A 19492-nucleotide genomic window follows, 5' to 3' on the forward strand; every position below is an offset into this window, starting at 1 on the left:
CTGTGACACTGACACACCACACACCCCTCACTGTGACACTGACACACCCCTCAACCCTCACTGTGACACTGACACACCCCTCACTGTGACACCGACACACCCCACACCCCTCACTGTGACACTGACACACCACACACACCTCACTGTGACACTGACACACCCCACAGTGTAACACCGACACACCCACACCCCTCATGTGACACCGACACACTCCACACGGCTCACTGTGACACCAACACACCCCACACTGTAACACGGACACACCCCACACCCCTCACTGTGACACCGACACACCACAAACTCCTCACTGTGACACCGACACACCCCACACCCCTCACAGTGACACCGACACACCCACACCCCTCACTGTGACACTGACACACCCCTCACCCCTCACTGTGACACTGACACACCACACACTCCTCACTGTGACACTGACACACCCCACAGTGTAACACCGACACACCCACACCCCTCATGTGACACCGACACACCCCACACGGCTCACTGTGACACCAACACACCCCACACCCCTCACTGTAACACGGACACACCCCACACTCCTCACTGTGACACCGACACACACCTCACCCCTCACTGTGACACTGACACACCACACACTCCTCACTGTGACACTGACACAGCCCACACCCCTCACTGTGACACCGACACACCCCACACCCCTCACTGTAACACTGACACACCCCACACTCCTCACTGTGACACTGACACATCCCTCACTGTGACACCGACACACCCCACACCCTTCACTGTGACACCGACACACCCCACACCCCTCACTGTGACACCGACACACCCCACACCCCTCACTGTGACACTGACACACCCCACACTGTAACACCGACACACCCCACACCCCTCACTGTGACACTGACACACCTCACACTCCTCACTGTGACTCTGACACACCCCTCACTGTGACTCTGATACACCCCTCACTGTGACACCGACACACCCCACACCCATCACTGTGACACCGACACACCCCACACCCATCACTGTGACACCGACACACTCCACACCTCTCACTGTGACACTGACACACCCCACACGCTCACTGTGACACTGACACACCCCACACCCATCACTGTGACACTGACACACCCCACACCCTTCACTGTGACACCGACACACCCCTCACCCCTCACTGTGACACTGACACACCCCACACCCCACACTGTAACACCGACACACTCCACACCTCTCACTGTGACACCGACACACCCCACACCCATCACTGTGACACTGACACACCCCACACCCTTCACTGTGACACCGACACACCCCACACCCTTCACTGTGACACCGACACACCCCACACCCCTCACTGTGACACTGACACAGCCCACACCTCTCACTGTGACACTGACACATCCCACATCTATCACTGTGACACTGACACACCCCACACCCTTCACTGTGACACTGACACACCCCACACCCCTCACTGTGACACTGACACACCCCACACCCCTCACTGTGACACCGACACACCCCACACCCTTCACTGTGACACTGACACACCCCACACCCCTCACTGTGACACCGACACACCCCACACCCCTCACTGTGACACTGACACACCGCTCAATGTGACAACGACACAGCTCACACCCCTCACTGTGACACTGACACACCCCTCACTGTGACACCGACACATCCCACACCCCTCACTGTGACACCGACACACCCCACACCCTTCACTGTGACACCGACACACCCCACACCTCTCACTGTGACACCGACACACCCCACACCCTTCACTGTGACACTGACACACCCCACACCTCTCACTGTGACACCGACACACCCCACACCCCTCACTGTAACACTGATACGCCCCGCACTGTGACACTGATAAACCCCACACCCTCATTGTGACACTGACACACCCCTCACTGTGATACGGACACACCCCACACCCCTCACTGTGACACCGACACACCCCACACAGTGACACTGATAAACCCCACACCCTCATTGTGACACTGACACACCCCTCACCGTGACACTGACACACCACACACTCCTCACTGTGACACTGACACACCCCTCACCCCTCACTGTGACACCGACACACCCCACACCCCTCACTGTGACACTGACACACCCCACACCTCTCACTGTGACACTGACACACCCCGCACCTCTCAGTGACACTGACACACACCCCACACCCGACACAGTAACACTGATACGCCCCGCACCGTGACACTGATAAACCCCACACCCTCATTGTGACACTGACACACCCCTCACTGTGATACGGACACACCCCACACCCCTCACTGTGATACGGACACACCCCACACCCCTCACTGTGACACCGACACACCCCACACCGTGACACTGATAAACCCCACACCCTCATTGTGACACTGACACACCCCTCACCGTGACACTGACACTGTGACACTGACACACCACACACTCCTCACTGTGACATTGACACACCCCTCACTGTGACACTGACACACCCCTCACCCCTCACTGTGACACTGACACACCACACACTCCTCACTGTGACACCGACACACCCCACACCCCTCACTGTGACACTGACACACCCCACACTCCTCACTGTGACACCGACACACCCCTCACCCCTCACTGTGACACCGACACACAACACACCCCTCACTGTGACACCGACACACCCACACCCCTCATGTGATACCGACACACCCCACACTGTAACACCGACACACCCCACACCCCTCACTGTGACACTGACACACCCCACACTGTAACACCGACACACCCCACACTCCTCACTGTGACACCGACACACCCCACACCCCTCATGTGACACCGACACACCCCTCACTGTGACACCGAAACACCCCACACCCCTCAGTGTGACACCGACACACCCCACACCCGTCACTGTGACACTGACAAACCCCACACCCATCACTGTGACACTGACAAACCCCACACCCTTCACTGTGACACTGACACACCCCACACCCCTCACCCCTCATTGTGACACCGACACACCACACACCTCTCAGTGACACTGACACACACCCCACACACCTCACTATAACACTGATACGCCCCGCACTGTGAAACTGACACAACCCACACCTCTCACTGTGACACTGACACACCCCACACCTCTCAGTGACACTGACACACCCCACACCCCTCACTGTAACACTGATATGCCCCGCACCGTGACACTGACACACCCCACACCCTCACTGTGACACTGACACACCCCGCACCTCTCAGTGACACTGACACACACCGCACACCCGACACTGTAACACTGATACGCCCCGCACTGTGACACTGATAAACCCCACACCCTCATTGTGACACTGACACACCCCTCACTGTGACACCGACACACCCCACACCCCTCACTGTGACACCGACACACCCCACACCGTGACACTGATAAACCCCACACCCTCATTGTGACACTGACACACCCCTCACCGTGACACTGACACACCCCTCACCCCTCACTGTGACACTGACACACCACACACTCCTCACTGTGACACCGACACACCCCACACCCCTCACTGTGACACTGACACACCCCACACTGTAACACCGACACACCCCACACCCCTCACTGTGACACCGACACACCCCACACCCTTCACTGTGACACTGACACACCCCACACCTCTCACTGTGACACTGACAAACCCCACACCCTTCACTGTGACACTGACACACCCCTCACCCCTCATTGTGACACCGACACACCACACACCTCTCAGTGACACTGACACACACCCCACACACCTCACTATAACACTGATACGCCCCGCACTGTGAAACTGACACACCCCACACCTCTCACTGTGACACTGACACACCCCACACCTCTCACTGTGACACTGACAAACCCCACACCCGTCACTGTGACACCGACACACCCCTCACTGTGACACCGACACACCCCACACCCTTCACTGTGACACTGACACACCCCACACCTCTCACTGTGACACGGACACACCACACACCCTTCACTGTGACACTGACACACCCCACACCTCTCACTGTGACACGGACACACCCCACACCCCTCACTGTGACACCGACACACCCCACACCTCTCACTGTGACACCGACACACCCCACACCTCTCACTGTGACACGGACACACCCCACACCCCTCACTGTGACACCGACACACCCCACACCTCTCACTGTGACACTGACACACCCCACACCTCTCACTGTGACACTGACACACCCCACACCCCTCACTGTGACACTGACACACCCCACACCCCTCACTGTGACACCGACACACCCCACACCTCTCACTGTGACACTGACACACCCCACACCCCTCACTGTAAACACTGACACACCCCACACCCTTCACTGTGACACCGACACACCTCTCACCCCTCACTGTGACACTGACACACCCCTCACTGTGACACTGACACAGCCCACACCTCTCACTGTGACACTGATACACCCCTCACCCCTCACTGTGACACTGACACACCCCACACCTCTCACTGTGACACCGACACACCCCACACCTCTCACTGTGACACCGACACACCCCACACCCCTCACTGTAACACTGATACGCCCCGCACCGTGACACTGATAAACCCCACACCCTCATTGTGACACTGACACACCCCTCACTGTGATACGGACACACCCCACACCCCTCACTGTGACACCGACACACCCCACACCGTGACACTGATAAACCCCACACCCTCATTGTGACACTGACACACCCCTCACTGTGACACTGACACACCACACACTCCTCACTGTGACACTGACACACCCCTCACCCCTCACTGTGACACCGACACACCCCACACCCCTCACTGTGACACTGACACACACCACACCTCTCACTGTGACACTGACACACCCCTCAATGTGACAATGACACACCCCACACCCCTCACTATGACACTGACACACCCCACACCCCTCACTGTAACACTGACACACCCCACACCCCTGTGACACTGACACACCCCACAGTGATACCGACACACCCCACACCCCTCACTGTAACACTGATATGCCCCGCACCGTGACACTGACACACCCCACACCCTCACTGTGACACTGACACACCCCGCACCTCTCAGTGACACTGACACACACCGCACACCCGACACTGTAACACTGATACGCCCCACACTGTGACACTGATAAACCCCACACCCTCATTGTGACACTGACACACCCCTCACTGTGACACCGACACACCCCACACCCCTCACTGTGACACCGACACACCCCACACCGTGACACTGATAAACCCCACACCCTCATTGTGACACTGACACACCCCTCACCGTGACACTGACACACCCCTCACCCCGACACTGACACACCACACACTCCTCACTGTGACACCGACACACCCCACACCCCTCACTGTGACACTGACACACCCCACACTGTAACACCGACACACCCCACACCCCTCACTGTGACACCGACACACCCCACACCCTTCACTGTGACACTGACACACCCCACACCTCTCACTGTGACACTGACAAACCCCACACCCTTCACTGTGACACTGACACACCCCACACCCCTCACCCCTCATTGTGACACCGACACACCACACACCTCTCAGTGACACTGACACACACCCCACACACCTCACTATAACACTGATACGCCCCGCACTGTGAAACTGACACACCCCACACCTCTCACTGTGACACTGACACACCCCACACCTCTCACTGTGACACTGACAAACCCCACACCCGTCACTGTGACACCGACACACCCCACACCCCTCACTGTGACACCGACACACCCCACACCCTTCACTGTGACACTGACACACCCCACACCTCTCACTGTGACACGGACACACCCCACACCCTTCACTGTGACACTGACACACCCCACACCTCTCACTGTGACACGGACACACCCCACACCCCTCACTGTGACACCGACACACCCCACACCTCTCACTGTGACACGGACACACCCCACACCCCTCACTGTGACACCGACACACCCCACACCTCTCACTGTGACACTGACACACCCCACACCCCTCACTGTGACACTGACACACCCCACACCGTGACACCGACACACCCCACACCTCTCACTGTGACACTGACACACCCCACACCCCTCACTGTGACACCGACACACCCCACACCTCTCAGTGACACTGACACACCCCACACCCCTCACTGTAAACACTGACACACCCCACACCCTTCACTGTGACACCGACACACCTCTCACCCCTCACTGTGACACTGACACACCCCTCACTGTGACACTGACACAGCCCAGACCTCTCACTGTGACACTGATACACCCCTCACCCCTCACTGTGACACTGACACACCCCACACCTCTCACTGTGACACCGACACACCCCACACCTCTCACTGTGACACCGACACACCCCACACCCCTCACTGTAACACTGATACGCCCCGTACCGTGACACTGATAAACCCCACACCCTCATTGTGACACTGACACACCCCTCACTGTGATACGGACACACCCCACACCCCTCACTGTGACACCGACACACCCCACACCGTGACACTGATAAACCCCACACCCTCATTGTGACACTGACACACCCCTCACTGTGACACTGACACACCACACACTCCTCACTGTGACACTGACACACCCCTCACCCCTCACTGTGACACCGACACACCCCACACCCCTCACTGTGACACTGACACACACCACACCTCTCACTGTGACACTGACACACCCCTCAATGTGACAATGACACACCCCACACCCCTCACTATGACACTGACACACCCCACACCCCTCACTGTAACACTGACACACCCCACACCCCTGTGACACTGACACACCCCACAGTGACACCGACACACCCCTCACCGTGACACCGACACACCCCACACCCCTGTGACACTGACACACCCCACACCCCTGTGACACTGACACACCCCACAGTGACACCGACACACCCCTCACTGTGACACTGACACACCCCTCAATGTGACAACGACACACCCCTCACCGTGACACCGACACACCCCACACCCGTCACTGTGACACTGACAAACCCCTCACCCCTCACTGTGACACTGACACACCCCACACCCGTCACTGTGACACTGACAAACCCCTCACCCCTCACTGTGACACTGACACACCCCACACGCTCACTGTGACACTGACACACCCCACAGCTCTCAGGACACTGACACACCCCACACCCCTCACTGTGACACTGACACACCCCACACCCTCACTGTGACACTGACACACCCCACACCCTTCACTGTGACACTGACACACCCCACACCTCTCAGTGACACTGACACACACCCCACACCCCTCACTGTAACACTGATACGCCCCGCACTGTGAAACTGACACACCCCACACCTCTCACTGTGACACTGACACACCCCACACCTCTCACTGTAACACTGATACGCCCCGCACTGTGAAACTGACACACCCCACACCTCTCACTGTGACACTGACACACTCCGCACCTCTCAGTGACACTGACACACACCCCACACCCGACACTGTAACACTGATACGCCCCGCACCGTGACACTGATAAACCCCACACCCTCATTGTGACACTGACACACCCCTCACTATGACACCGACACACCCCACACCCCTCACTGTGACACCGACACACCCCAGACCGTGACACTGATAAACCCCACACCCTCATTGTGACACTGACACACCCCTCACCCCTCACTGTGACACCGACACACCCCACACCCCTCACTGTGACACTGACACACCGCTCAATGTGACAACGACACAGCTCACACCCCTCACTGTGACACTGACACACCCCTCACTGTGACACCGACACATCCCACACCCCTCACTGTGACACCGACACACCCCACACCCTTCACTGTGACACCGACACACCCCACACCTCTCACTGTGACACCGACACACCCCACACCCTTCACTGTGACACTGACACACCCCACACCTCTCACTGTGACACCGACACACCCCACACCCCTCACTGTAACACTGATACGCCCCGCACTGTGACACTGATAAACCCCACACCCTCATTGTGACACTGACACACCCCTCACTGTGATACGGACACACCCCACACCCCTCACTGTGACACCGACACACCCCACACAGTGACACTGATAAACCCCACACCCTCATTGTGACACTGACACACCCCTCACCGTGACACTGACACACCACACACTCCTCACTGTGACACTGACACACCCCTCACCCCTCACTGTGACACCGACACACCCCACACCCCTCACTGTGACACTGACACACCCCACACCTCTCACTGTGACACTGACACACCCCGCACCTCTCAGTGACACTGACACACACCCCACACCCGACACAGTAACACTGATACGCCCCGCACCGTGACACTGATAAACCCCACACCCTCATTGTGACACTGACACACCCCTCACTGTGATACGGACACACCCCACACCCCTCACTGTGATACGGACACACCCCACACCCCTCACTGTGACACCGACACACCCCACACCGTGACACTGATAAACCCCACACCCTCATTGTGACACTGACACACCCCTCACCGTGACACTGACACTGTGACACTGACACACCACACACTCCTCACTGTGACATTGACACACCCCTCACTGTGACACTGACACACCCCTCACCCCTCACTGTGACACTGACACACCACACACTCCTCACTGTGACACCGACACACCCCACACCCCTCACTGTGACACTGACACACCCCACACTCCTCACTGTGACACCGACACACCCCTCACCCCTCACTGTGACACCGACACACAACACACCCCTCACTGTGACACCGACACACCCACACCCCTCATGTGATACCGACACACCCCACACTGTAACACCGACACACCCCACACCCCTCACTGTGACACTGACACACCCCACACTGTAACACCGACACACCCCACACTCCTCACTGTGACACCGACACACCCCACACCCCTCATGTGACACCGACACACCCCTCACTGTGACACCGAAACACCCCACACCCCTCAGTGTGACACCGACACACCCCACACCCGTCACTGTGACACTGACAAACCCCACACCCATCACTGTGACACTGACAAACCCCACACCCTTCACTGTGACACTGACACACCCCACACCCCTCACCCCTCATTGTGACACCGACACACCACACACCTCTCAGTGACACTGACACACACCCCACACACCTCACTATAACACTGATACGCCCCGCACTGTGAAACTGACACAACCCACACCTCTCACTGTGACACTGACACACCCCACACCTCTCAGTGACACTGACACACCCCACACCCCTCACTGTAACACTGATATGCCCCGCACCGTGACACTGACACACCCCACACCCTCACTGTGACACTGACACACCCCGCACCTCTCAGTGACACTGACACACACCGCACACCCGACACTGTAACACTGATACGCCCCGCACTGTGACACTGATAAACCCCACACCCTCATTGTGACACTGACACACCCCTCACTGTGACACCGACACACCCCACACCCCTCACTGTGACACCGACACACCCCACACCGTGACACTGATAAACCCCACACCCTCATTGTGACACTGACACACCCCTCACCGTGACACTGACACACCCCTCACCCCTCACTGTGACACTGACACACCACACACTCCTCACTGTGACACCGACACACCCCACACCCCTCACTGTGACACTGACACACCCCACACTGTAACACCGACACACCCCACACCCCTCACTGTGACACCGACACACCCCACACCCTTCACTGTGACACTGACACACCCCACACCTCTCACTGTGACACTGACAAACCCCACACCCTTCACTGTGACACTGACACACCCCTCACCCCTCATTGTGACACCGACACACCACACACCTCTCAGTGACACTGACACACACCCCACACACCTCACTATAACACTGATACGCCCCGCACTGTGAAACTGACACACCCCACACCTCTCACTGTGACACTGACACACCCCACACCTCTCACTGTGACACTGACAAACCCCACACCCGTCACTGTGACACCGACACACCCCTCACTGTGACACCGACACACCCCACACCCTTCACTGTGACACTGACACACCCCACACCTCTCACTGTGACACGGACACACCACACACCCTTCACTGTGACACTGACACACCCCACACCTCTCACTGTGACACGGACACACCCCACACCCCTCACTGTGACACCGACACACCCCACACCTCTCACTGTGACACCGACACACCCCACACCTCTCACTGTGACACGGACACACCCCACACCCCTCACTGTGACACCGACACACCCCACACCTCTCACTGTGACACTGACACACCCCACACCTCTCACTGTGACACTGACACACCCCACACCCCTCACTGTGACACTGACACACCCCACACCCCTCACTGTGACACCGACACACCCCACACCTCTCACTGTGACACTGACACACCCCACACCCCTCACTGTAAACACTGACACACCCCACACCCTTCACTGTGACACCGACACACCTCTCACCCCTCACTGTGACACTGACACACCCCTCACTGTGACACTGACACACCCCACACCTCTCACTGTGACACGGACACACCACACACCCTTCACTGTGACACTGACACACCCCACACCTCTCACTGTGACACGGACACACCCCACACCCCTCACTGTGACACCGACACACCCCACACCTCTCACTGTGACACCGATGACACTGACACACCCCACACCTCTCACTGTGACACTGACACACCCCACACCCCTCACTGTGACACTGACACACCCCACACCCCTCACTGTGACACCGACACACCCCACACCTCTCACTGTGACACTGACACACCCCACACCCCTCACTGTAAACACTGACACACCCCACACCCTTCACTGTGACACCGACACACCTCTCACCCCTCACTGTGACACTGACACACCCCTCACTGTGACACTGACACACCCCACACCTCTCACTGTGACACTGATACACCCCTCACCCCTCACTGTGACACTGACACACCCCACACCTCTCACTGTGACACCGACACACCCCACACCTCTCACTGTGACACCGACACACCCCACACCCCTCACTGTAACACTGATACGCCCCGCACCGTGACACTGATAAACCCCACACCCTCATTGTGACACTGACACACCCCTCACTGTGATACGGACACACCCCACACCCCTCACTGTGACACCGACACACCCCACACCGTGACACTGATAAACCCCACACCCTCATTGTGACACTGACACACCCCTCACTGTGACACTGACACACCACACACTCCTCACTGTGACACTGACACACCCCTCACCCCTCACTGTGACACCGACACACCCCACACCCCTCACTGTGACACTGACACACACCACACCTCTCACTGTGACACTGACACACCCCTCAATGTGACAATGACACACCCCACACCCCTCACTATGACACTGACACACCCCACACCCCTCACTGTAACACTGACACACCCCACACCCCTGTGACACTGACACACCCCACAGTGACACCGACACACCCCACACCCCTCACTGTAACACTGATATGCCCCGCACCGTGACACTGACACACCCCACACCCTCACTGTGACACTGACACACCCCGCACCTCTCAGTGACACTGACACACACCGCACACCCGACACTGTAACACTGATACGCCCCACACTGTGACACTGATAAACCCCACACCCTCATTGTGACACTGACACACCCCTCACTGTGACACCGACACACCCCACACCCCTCACTGTGACACCGACACACCCCACACCGTGACACTGATAAACCCCACACCCTCATTGTGACACTGACACACCCCTCACCGTGACACTGACACACCCCTCACCCCGACACTGACACACCACACACTCCTCACTGTGACACCGACACACCCCACACCCCTCACTGTGACACTGACACACCCCACACTGTAACACCGACACACCCCACACCCCTCACTGTGACACCGACACACCCCACACCCTTCACTGTGACACTGACACACCCCACACCCCTCACCCCTCATTGTGACACCGACACACCACACACCTCTCAGTGACACTGACACACACCCCACACACCTCACTATAACACTGATACGCCCCGCACTGTGAAACTGACACACCCCACACCTCTCACTGTGACACTGACACACCCCACACCTCTCACTGTGACACTGACAAACCCCACACCCGTCACTGTGACACCGACACACCCCACACCCCTCACTGTGACACCGACACACCCCACACCCTTCACTGTGACACTGACACACCCCACACCTCTCACTGTGACACGGACACACCCCACACCCTTCACTGTGACACTGACACACCCCACACCTCTCACTGTGACACGGACACACCCCACACCCCTCACTGTGACACCGACACACCCCACACCTCTCACTGTGACACGGACACACCCCACACCCCTCACTGTGACACCGACACACCCCACACCTCTCACTGTGACACTGACACACCCCACACCCCTCACTGTGACACTGACACACCCCACACCCCTCACTGTGACACCGACACACCCCACACCTCTCACTGTGACACTGACACACCCCACACCCCTCACTGTGACACCGACACACCCCACACCTCTCAGTGACACTGACACACCCCACACCCCTCACTGTAAACACTGACACACCCCACACCCTTCACTGTGACACCGACACACCTCTCACCCCTCACTGTGACACTGACACACCCCTCACTGTGACACTGACACAGCCCAGACCTCTCACTGTGACACTGATACACCCCTCACCCCTCACTGTGACACTGACACACCCCACACCTCTCACTGTGACACCGACACACCCCACACCTCTCACTGTGACACCGACACACCCCACACCCCTCACTGTAACACTGATACGCCCCGTACCGTGACACTGATAAACCCCACACCCTCATTGTGACACTGACACACCCCTCACTGTGATACGGACACACCCCACACCCCTCACTGTGACACCGACACACCCCACACCGTGACACTGATAAACCCCACACCCTCATTGTGACACTGACACACCCCTCACTGTGACACTGACACACCACACACTCCTCACTGTGACACTGACACACCCCTCACCCCTCACTGTGACACCGACACACCCCACACCCCTCACTGTGACACTGACACACACCACACCTCTCACTGTGACACTGACACACCCCTCAATGTGACAATGACACACCCCACACCCCTCACTATGACACTGACACACCCCACACCCCTCACTGTAACACTGACACACCCCACACCCCTGTGACACTGACACACCCCACACCCCTGTGACACTGACACACCCCACAGTGACACCGACACACCCCTCACCGTGACACCGACACACCCCACACCCCTGTGACACTGACACACCCCACACCCCTGTGACACTGACACACCCCACAGTGACACCGACACACCCCTCACTGTGACACTGACACACCCCTCAATGTGACAACGACACACCCCTCACCGTGACACCGACACACCCCACACCCGTCACTGTGACACTGACAAACCCCTCACCCCTCACTGTGACACTGACACACCCCACACCCGTCACTGTGACACTGACAAACCCCTCACCCCTCACTGTGACACTGACACACCCCACACGCTCACTGTGACACTGACACACACCACACCTCTCAGTGACACTGACACACACCCCACACCCCTCACTGTGACACTGACACACCCCACACCCTCACTGTGACACTGACACACCCCACACCCTTCACTGTGACACTGACACACCCCACACCTCTCAGTGACACTGACACACACCCCACACCCCTCACTGTAACACTGATACGCCCCGCACTGTGAAACTGACACACCCCACACCTCTCACTGTGACACTGACACACCCCACACCTCTCACTGTAACACTGATACGCCCCGCACTGTGAAACTGACACACCCCACACCTCTCACTGTGACACTGACACACTCCGCACCTCTCAGTGACACTGACACACACCCCACACCCGACACTGTAACACTGATACGCCCCGCACCGTGACACTGATAAACCCCACACCCTCATTGTGACACTGACACACCCCTCACTATGACACCGACACACCCCACACCCCTCACTGTGACACCGACACACCCCAGACCGTGACACTGATAAACCCCACACCCTCATTGTGACACTGACACACCCCTCACCCCTCACTGTGACACTGACACACCACACACTCCTCACTGTGACACTGACACACCCCTCAACCCTCACTGTGACACTGACACACCCCACACCCTCACTGTGATACTGACACACCCCTCAACCCTCACTGTGACGCTGACACACCCCTCACTGTGACACTGACACACCCCACACTGTGACACCGACACACCCCACACCCCTCACTGTGACACTGACACACCACACACACCTCACTGTGACACTGACACACCCCACAGTGTAACACCGACACACCCACACCCCTCATGTGACACCGACACACCCCAAACGGCTCACTGTGACACTGACACACCCCACACGCTCACTGTAACACGGACACACCCCACACCCCTCACTGTGACACCAACACACCCCACACCCCTCACTGTAACACGGACACACCCCACACTCCTCACTGTGACACCGACACACCACACACTCCTCACTGTGACACCGACACACCCCACACCCCTCACAGTAACACCGACACACCCACACTCCTCACTGTGACACTGACACACCCCACAGTGTAACACCGACACACCCACACCCCTCATGTGACACCGACACACCCCACACTCCTCACTGTGACACTGACCAACCCCACACTGTAACACCGACACACCCCACACCCCTCACTGTGACACCGACACACCCCACACCCCTCACTGTGACACTGACACACCCCACACTGTAACACCGACACACCCCACACCCCTCACTGTGACACTGACACACCTCACACTCCTCACTGTGACTCTGACACACCCCTCACTGTGACACCGACACACCCCTCACTGTGACACCGACACACCCCACACCCATCACTGTGACACCGACACACCCCACACCTCTCACTGTGACACCGACACACCCCACACCTATCACTGTGACACTGACACACCCCACACCCTTCACTGTTACACTGATACACCCCACACCCCTCACTGTGACACTGACACAGCCCACACCTCTCACTGTGACACTGACAAACCCCGCACCCATCACTGTGACACTGACACACCCCTCACCCCTCACTGTGACACTGACACAGCCCACACCTCTCACTGTGACACTGACACAGCCCACATCTATCACTGTGACACTGACACACCCCTCACCCCTCACTGTGACACTGACACAGCCCACACCTCTCACTGTGACACTGACACAGCCCACATCTATCACTGTGACACTGACACACCCCTCACCCCTCACTGTGACACTGACACAGCCCACACCTCTCACTGTGACACTGACACAGCCCACACCTCTCACTGTGACACTGACACAGCCCACATCTATCACTGTGACACCGACACACCCCACACCCCTCACTGTGACACCGACACACCCCACACCTCTCACTGTGACACCGACACACCCCACACCCCTCACTGTGACACTGACACACCCCAAACCCCTCACTGTGACACTGACACACCCCACACCCCTCACTGTGACACTGACACACCGCTCAATGTGACAACGACACAGCCCGCACCTCTCACTGTGACACTGACACACCCCACACCCCTCACTGTGACACTGACACACCGCTTAATGTGACGACACACCCCACACCATGACACCGACAAATTCCGCACCCCTCACTGTGACACCGACACACCCCACACCCCTCACTGTGACACCGACACACCCCACACCTCTCACTGTGACACCGACACACCCCACACCCCTCACTGTGACACCGACACACCCCACACCCCTCACTGTGACACTGACACACCTCACACTCCTCACTGTGACTCTGACACACCCCTCACTGTGACACCGACACACCCCACACTCCTCACTGTGACACTGACACACCCCACACCCCTCACTGTGACACTGACACACCCCACACCCTTCACTGTGACACTGACACACCCCACACCCCTCACTGTGACACTGACACACCCCACACCCCTCACTGTGACACCGACACACCACACACCCCTCACTGTGACACTGACACACCCCTCACCCTTCACTGTGACACTGACACACCCCACACCCCTCACTGTGACACTGACACACCCCTCACCCCTCACTGTGACACCGACACACCCCACACCCCTCACTGTGACACCGACACACCCCACACCCTTCACTGTGACACCGACACACCCCACACCCTTCACTGTGACACCGACACACCCCACACCCATCACTGTGACACCGACACACCCCACACCCTTCACTGTGACACTGACACACCCCACACCCCTCACTGTGACATTGTCACACCCCTCACTGTGACACCGACACACCCCACACCCTTCACTGTGACACTGACACACCCCACACCCCTCACTGTGACACTGACACACCCCACACCCCTCACTGTGACAGTGACACACCCCACACCCCTCACTGTGACACCGACACACCCCACACCCTTCACTGTGACACCGACACACCCCACACCCATCACTGTGACACTGACACACCCCACACCCCTCACTGTGACACCGACACACCCCACACCCCTCACTGTGACACTGACACACCCCAAACCCTGACTGTAAACACTGACACACACCACACCCCTCACTGTGACACTGACACACCCCAAACCCTGACTGTAAACACTGACACACCCCACACCCCTCACTGTGACACCGACACACCCCACACCCTTCACTGTGACACCGACACACCCCAAACCCTGACTGTAAACACTGACACACACCACACCCCTCACTGTGACACTGACACACCCCAAACCCTGACTGTAAACACTGACACACACCACACCCCTCACTGTGACACTGACACACCCCAAACCCTGACTGTAAACACTGACACACCCCACACCCCTCACTGTGACACCGACACACCCCACACCCTTCACTGTGACACCGACACACCCCACACCCATCACTGTGACACTGACACACCCCACACCCCTCACTGTGACACTGACACACCCCTCACTGTGACACCGACACACCCCACACCCTTCACTGTGACACCGACACACCCCACACCCATCACTGTGACACTGACACACCCCACACCCCTCACTGTGACACTGACACACCCCACACCCATCACTGTGACACTGACACACCCCACACCCCTCACTGTGACACTGACACACCCCTCACTGTGACACTGACACACCCCACACCCCTCACTGTGACACTGACACACCCCACACCCCTCATGTGACACTGACACACCCCACACCCCTCACTGTGACACTGACACACCCCACACCCCTCACCCTGACACTGACACACCCCACACCCCTCACTGTAACACTGACACACCCCACACCCCTCACCCTGACACTGACACACCCCACACCCCTCACCGTGACACTGACACACCCCACACCCCTCACCCTGACACCGACACACCCCACACCCCTCATGTGACACTGACACACCTCACACCCCTCACTGTGACACTGACACACCCCACACCCCTCACTGTGACACTGACACACCCCTCACTGTGACACCGACACACCCCACACCCTTCACTGTGACACCGACACACCCCACACCCATCACTGTGACACTGACACACCCCACACCCTTCACTGTGACACCGACACACCCCACACCCATCACTGTGACACCGACACACCCCACACCCCTCACTGTGACACCGACACACCCCACACCCATCACTGTGACACTGACACACCCCACACCCCTCACTGTGACACCGACACACCCCACACCCTTCACTGTGACACTGACACACCCCACACCCCTCACTGTGACACTGACACACCCCACACCCTTCACTGTGACACTGACACACCTCACACCCCTCACTGTGACACTGACACACCCCACACCCCTCACTGTGACACTGACACACCCCTCACTGTGACACCGACACACCCCACACCCTTCACTGTGACACCGACACACCCCACACCCATCACTGTGACACTGACACACCCCACACCCTTCACTGTGACACCGACACACCCCACACCCATCACTGTGACACCGACACACCCCACACCCCTCACTGTGACACCGACACACCCCACACCCATCACTGTGACACTGACACACCCCACACCCCTCACTGTGACACTGACACACCCCACACCCTTCACTGTGACACTGACACACCCCACACCCCTCACTGTGACACTGACACACCCCACACCCCTCACTGTGACTCTGACACACCCCACACCCATCACTGTGACACCGACACACCCCACACCCCTCACTGTGACACTGACACACCCCACACTGTAACACTGACACACCCCACACCTCTCACTGTGACACTGACACACCCCACACCCCTCACTGTGACACCGACACACCCCACACTCCTCACTGTGACACCGACACACCACACACCCCTCACTGTGACACCGACACACCACACACCCCTCACTGTGACACCGACACACCCCACACCACTCACTGTGACACCGACACACCACACAGCCCTCACTGTGACACTGACACACCCCACACCCCTCACTGTGACACCGACACACCACACACCCCTCACTGTGACACTGACACACCCCTCACTGTAACACCGACACACCTCACACCCCTCACTCTAACACCGACACACCCCACACCCGTCACTGTGACACCGACACACCCCACACCCCTCACTGTGTGACTGACACACCCCACACCCCTCACTGTGACACCGACACACCCCACACCCCTCATGTGACACCGACACACCCCACACCCGTCACTGTGACACTGACACACCCCACACCCCTCATGTGACACCGACACACCCCACACCCGTCACTGTGACACCGACACACCCCACACCCCTCATGTGACACCGACACACCCCACACCCGTCACTGTGACACTGACACACCCCACACCCCTCACTGTGACACTGACACACCCCGCACCCATCACTGTGACACTGACACACCCCACACCCTTCACTGTGACACTGACACACCCCACACCCCTCACTGTGACACTGACACACCCCTCACTGTGACACCGACACACCCCACACCCTTCACTGTGACACTGACACACCCCACACCCCTCACTGTGACACTGACACACCCCACACCCCTCACTGTGACACCGACACACCCCACACCCTTCACTGTGACACTGACACACCCCACACCCCTCACTGTGACACTGACACACCCCACACCCCTCACTGTGACACTGACACACCCCACACCCTTCACTGT

At 58.1% G+C, this 19492-nt stretch overlaps 1 protein-coding gene across 6 annotated transcripts in view; it reads left to right on the forward strand.

Moving 5' to 3' along the window:
• The window catches only part of pik3cg (phosphatidylinositol-4,5-bisphosphate 3-kinase, catalytic subunit gamma), a 111943-nt gene that overhangs the window by 41287 nt on the left and 51164 nt on the right, over positions 1-19492 (forward strand). The gene's annotated exons all lie outside the window — the stretch shown is intronic.

Source organism: Mobula hypostoma, chromosome 22 (genome assembly GCF_963921235.1).
Source record: "Mobula hypostoma chromosome 22, sMobHyp1.1, whole genome shotgun sequence".
Classification (NCBI taxonomy): Eukaryota; Metazoa; Chordata; class Chondrichthyes; order Myliobatiformes; family Myliobatidae; genus Mobula; species Mobula hypostoma.